This window comes from Cryptomeria japonica, chromosome 2 (assembly GCF_030272615.1).
Source record: "Cryptomeria japonica chromosome 2, Sugi_1.0, whole genome shotgun sequence".
Taxonomy (NCBI): domain Eukaryota; kingdom Viridiplantae; phylum Streptophyta; class Pinopsida; order Cupressales; family Cupressaceae; genus Cryptomeria; species Cryptomeria japonica.
In genome coordinates this window covers 518,006,663-518,012,910 of record NC_081406.1, presented here as the reverse complement: position 1 = coordinate 518,012,910, position 6,248 = coordinate 518,006,663, and the positions used below count along the sequence as shown (strand labels likewise).

Below are 6,248 nucleotides of genomic sequence, written 5' to 3'. Positions count from 1 at the left end.
AGTGTCTTCAAACTACTTTAGCCTCCCTGGATACTTGCAACAACATAATGAATGCTCTCACTATCTTTGATTACTTCAACACACTTGAAAAAATAAAATAAATTCTCTCCAACATTTGGAAACACAAAACACTCCACCTCTCCTCCTTTAGTTAGCACATATGCCCTATTCCATGACTTATTCTACTTTGCAAGTAATAATTTATTCAAAGTGACTTATACGTTCATCACTTGAATGACTACAATATTCTTATATTTACAAAGATAAAATCAAAAAAATTATAATCTTGCCCATTCGGTGCATCAAGTAAAATAAAACCAATAAGTCACATACCCACAGGGTATTAGCGAGGAAGAAAAATAAAATACAATGAAAGGCAAAGATGCCCAAATGTTATCGGGCATATTAGGGTAATTGAAAATCCTAATAATTTATTTCATTTTCTTTGTTGATTGTTTTGTGCTCTTTTTGAGCGTTGCCACAAGGGTTTCTAAAGGAGATTCTGGAAATTTCGTTTGCAGACCTTGCACAATCGGGTCGAATCTGGTGATTTTTTCCTACTGAGTATGCCCATCATTCTCTGTTATCCTTTGTGATCAGTGATGGCTCTACGATCTTGTACAAAAGACTTGTATGCTCCTTTGTCACTGTCTTTGGCACCTCATGTTTTTTGAAAAAGGCTTATTCACTATGACTTGTAGGTTGTGAAGCTCCTTTTGACAATGGTTATCTTTGGTGCCTCTTTATGTAACATTGATTTTATACTTGATGATTTCATTGTTCATGGTGTTCTATCCGTATATGTTATTTTAATTCCCTTAATATCATTGTTAAGAGAGCCTTTTGATACCTCTATGAAGTTTGTTATGTGTAGATTGATCTCAGGGCTTCTCTGAAGATTCTTTTCCAGATTTACATTGTCTTTCCCTAACTGTCATTAATACCCTAATGACCGTGGATTGGCATTGATGACTCTTGTTCATAGTCTCTATTCTCTGTTCTGAAGCCTTTTGGAATTCATTGTATGGTTGCACTATAATCTTCATTGTAGAACTTAATTTGAATTGAGCCCATGCTATCATACAGTGAAATAAACTTGTGATTTAATTATTTTACTCATGATTTTGGTCACATGATTGGTTTGTGATTGTTACATGCCATGATATCCATGTTTGGAGATTTATGGAGATCTCATCTTCATAGATACTCTGTCCTATGATTGTCACTCGTACCTTTTATTAGATTTAAGACTGCCACTTTTGAAGACCCCATTCATGGTTACTATGATAATGTCCTTTTATGCTCTATATCAAATCAATGCATGTGAATGACTAAAAATTTTCTTTCTTTGTAGTTGTTATTAAAGCTTCTCCAAAGACTATACCTTGTACTTATTTTTGTGTTCTCATATTCTGAGCTTTTCATATATGGGTGATTCTCATTTGTCGATACTTTGAATAGTGAGGGTGTCACAAATATAATTCTTCAAAAATTTGCACTTGAACCCCTTTTACTTCTCTTTGGTGCCTAAAGGCAGTGATCTCTACTTTGTCTAGAAATGATACTATGGACTGCTTATAGATGCACATACACTATGTTCACTATGTTTGTCCTTCATGGTACTATTTGATTGTTTTACATATAGTCAAATGACTCTTTAGATCACTGATCTATTCTTTCCCTATCCATGATAACTGGGACTATCATTTTGGTTTCCATGCTTACTATTTCTCTTTGGTACACCATTCTTTGTTTCTAGTTATGCTCACCGTTTGCAATCTTTGGGAATAATGACTGTGTTCTAGTTCTTTTGAATTAATGTCTTGCTGATGAAAAGATTAACATCTTGCTTTGACATTCATGACTGCTACATGGCCATTGTTTTTCTGATCTTCACGAAACTGGGTTTTTCATGCTGCTCTTGGTCATGATTTGATCTGCCATCTAATTTGTAAAGATCTTTATCTCTGATTTGATACTTTTGTCTTGCTATATCGTATTCTTATGCTACTATCATTGATGAGTATCATGGTTGTTATCTTTAATGACGTTGTGGTTTTGAATCTTCTTATACATACCCTGCAAGCATTTTCACTATTAAACATTTAATGATAGCAAGTAAAATATTATGCCTTGTGTTTGATTAGGTTCACTGCATTTTTTAAACCTTGATTTTCCACACTTAGTGGACTGCTATAATCATCATTGGGGTGTCTCTCTAGCTTCTATTAAAGGTGACTTATCATTGGAACCCTAGGGGTTCCTTTCATTGTCTTCTCTGATCATTGATATACCATGAAAATCACGACACTTCTTTGAATCTTCAAAACTTATCCTCTAAAGAAGATCTCTGATGTTGGATCTCTGCATCTTTGGGGATCACCATGGCACATTTTCTTTCATTGATCATCATTGTCTTTAATAGTTGCAAACAACCCCTTACTTTCCTAGAATTGAGATGCCCCATTTTATGAGATCTTTAACCTTTATAGAACTACTATTAGACCATTATATGATCTTTCATCTCTATTTTACCCTATCTTGAGGCTTCTACTGCAAATGATTTCACTATCTTGAACTTAGACAATCAATGCATTGATATAGTTTTGGTGTTTGGGCATAGGTCATGTGATTGCATTCTTTTATATCACTGTATTTGTTCACATTGACAGTGATACCCTGTGACAGTGACTCAAAAATAATACATTATGATTGTATTATGAAGCTTGAATGATGAACTTGTAAGGTTTATACTTTTTTAGCTCTACTATCACTTTGTCACATTGATTCTTTCCTCTATGAGAATTCATTGTCTTTGACTCGGATTAAATTTTATATGATCATTGGACTGTTCTACATCACTCATCACAGTATGCCACCTTGGTGGCTTAATGACTAGAAGATTGGCTACAACACTGTATGCTTACTATCTTTATGAATAATGACACTCACTGACTATGATTGATAGGCAACTTTCATTAACTGTGATCTTTATTAGGCTCCTTTGGTTGTGAAGTTGTTGTTACAGACTGTCCTTTATCAACAAGAATCATTGTGATATTTCCATAGTGTTCTTATACATGTTATGCATTTTGAAACTCAATCATTGCAATGTTTGGGCTTTTCATATGCCAGCATGTTGGGCTCAACCCTTGTGGGAGCCACATTTTACTCCACATGTTGTAATTTACTTTTCCAAACAACAACATTACTTTTCCTACATCTGCATAGTGAACAAACAAGTTAGATAAAACAATATAATCTTGATTTGTTCTTTTGTTTTCCTCTCTGATTCATGTAATGATTTCATAGATGATTTGATGCATTATGAAAGTAGATTGTGCATATGTTGGTGATGTGTAAGATTGGATTTGGAATCCCAAGCTCTAACACAATCTCTCTCATCTTCTTGCAGGTATTCCTAGATGGGAAGGCAAACTGGAAATGAAGATGCAACATTCAAATGTGGGATTTGTCATTCCAAGCAATGAAGGATCCCTTCTCTCTTCTTATCCTTCATTCTCATATTCATTGTTTTATTTTATAAAGAATTTCTTCAGTTATTCACATGGATTGTGTGGGACATTTTATCATTAATGAATAAAGAAAGCAGTTTTTCTTTTAAACATGCAACGTTGTATGATTCATTTTTATTGTAAATGCTTGCATTTATCTGTAATTCTTCTGAAAGAATTTTTTTCCTTTCCAGTAAAGAACACTTAACAGAAAAAAAATGTATACCTTTCACCTTTAGTTGCACACTCTATTCGAGCTCTACCTAATCGAGTTGTAAGCGAAATTAGGTAACATTGAGTTGGAAGAAAAAGTCTACATTGAGAAACTGAATGGATTTTAGTTGACAGATCAAAAAGACATGGTTTGCAGATTGAAGAAAGCATTGTATGGATTGAAGCAAGCCCCAAGAGCTTGGTATGCCAAATTGGATAAGTATTTGATGAAGCTAGAATTCAACAAAGGTACTGCTAATAGTAATCTATATTTCAAGATTGATCATGATAACATCTTAATTGTTGACGTATTTATTGATGACATTATTTTTTGTGGAAATGATGGTTTGTGCAAGAAGTTTGTTGATGATATGCAAAATGAGTTTGAGATGTCTATGATTGGTGAGATGAAATTCTTTTTGGGATTGAAAATTACTTAATTGGATAAAGGTATTTTTATATCTCAGTCCAAGTATGTGAAGGAATTGTTGAAGAAGTTTGGTTTAGATGATTCAAAGCCAGTTGGTACCCCTATGGTGACCGAATGTAAGTTGACAAAGGATGATGATTCTTCGAAAGAAAATTTGACTAGATAGAGATCTATGATGGGTGGATTGTTATATATGACTCAAGCTTGTTGGTAAACAGATTTGTTGCTTTAAGAAACTTTCTTGAAAAACTCTGTTTTGCCCTGTAATTAGCAACAAAACGTTCACAACAGTTGAAGAATCACAAAGAAATGGTAATTCTTCTCTGCGTTTGAGAGGGGCAGCTCCCTCGTATAATGGGGGTATTTGGATTTTTTTTTTTTTGAAAATTTAAAGAACGAACAACAAAGAAAGATTGAACGCCATACAAGGTATGAATCTAGATTAAAATAAATTCCATATAATCAAGTTTGAGATACCACAACTTGAAATAAACTTTTTTCACATTCAATGTTAAAGGGAAAAGCATTAGGTAATCATCAGTCAAACATAAGAACATGATAATAACCCATGAGAATAAGTTGAACACACATCCAAATTGATCTCTATTGCTTAATTGCTTGAATAATACTATCCAAGTCTCTTATACAAGGCTTGTGAAAGAGTGGAATCCCCTTTCATTGAATAATAATGAGGTATATATAGGTGAAGTGGTAACCACCTGAGGTAACTACCCTAACTACCTTTACAACTACTTTATAACTTCCTCAACTACTTGAAATAACTTCCTCAATTTTGGGAGAAATAACTACTTAGAATAACTACCCAAAATGAGAACTTAGGATAACTACCTCATATGAAAAGAGCCAAGATTATCCTTTATTACAATACAGAAATAGAGATGAGAGAAAAAGGAAACTCGATCATGAGGGTTATTTACAAGAAAGACAAAAACATGATGCGAGTAACACAACAAAAATAAAGGCTATACAAAATGCAACTCTGCACTTATTCTAAGCTAACTCCTTGCGCTGCCGATGAGGTTGTCGCTTCTGTAGGCACATTATGTTGTTTAGGTCCTTTGTCTCTGAATATTCTGAAAAGTCTGATGGCTGAAGTGACGGATTTTCCTTTGGGAATTAGGATGTTAGCTATCCTCATTTTCCATGTCTTCAAGTTTCTATGAATGCCACTTAGTTCTGTCACCATGCTGAGTGTCTGAGGCATAGAAATTCTCAAGGAAGAGTAAATATCAATCAACCTTTCGATGGTATTTTCACTGAAGTTTGTCTTGTTAAAAAGCTGTTGATCTACCATGTTCTGGAAGCTATTCTGTAACACCTGCAAATCTTCCATCAATGTCACATCTGGGAGAAGAGTAGTGAGTTGTCCTTGGAGTTTGGTACACACTTGATCACATGAAAGCATGAGCTTTTCTAACTCTGATGAAACTTGATCTATGATCACTAGTTTCCAGTTAATGCTTTCTATCCATATCTCTAGATAATCTTTTTCATTATTAGGCAAGATTTTCTCGGTTGCAAGGGTGTCCATTCCAATTTCTATCATTTGTTTAAAATCATTCACAATTTCTTTCCAGGCTGCCTCCTCTTTCTTGACATTCCTCAAGTCTTTCTCAATAGTATTTTTCTTTATTAAGGCTTCATCATGGATAGATTTTGCTTGGACTAGGAATTCACATGCGAGAGTTTTGACCTTTTCTACCCATCCTTCAGTTACCTTTCCATAGGCTTGGTACTTTTGAAGATTATCCATAACATTCTTTTCAATTACTCCTTCTGGTGTAAATATAATTGGCTGGCGATCTACACTTAGTGGCATAGTGGAGGTATCAACTACGGATCTCAAGTAAGAAGACAAAGTTTGCACTTGTTGTTTCAATTGATCCTTGGATTGCTTATCCTTTTCACTTCTCTCCACCATTCTGGCTGCCATCACATTAAAGTTCTGAATATCAGACTCATGAGAAGAAGGTCCCATATCAATCTTTGTCACAACAAAGTCCGCAGAGGTGGCTTCATTTGTATCCTTCTCAGATATGGGTTGAGCAATCTCTAAGCACATATTCCTT

General features: G+C 34.4%; 1 long non-coding RNA gene across 1 annotated transcript; it reads left to right on the top strand.

The window, feature by feature from the left end:
* The first annotated feature begins 365 nt into the window (after window positions 1-365).
* LOC131035263 (uncharacterized) lies at window positions 366-3,626 on the top strand. The gene is made up of 2 exons (XR_009103937.2): window positions 366-631; window positions 3,416-3,626. It is a non-coding gene; the product is annotated as an uncharacterized LOC131035263 (long non-coding RNA).
* The last annotated feature ends 2,622 nt before the right edge of the window (window positions 3,627-6,248 follow it).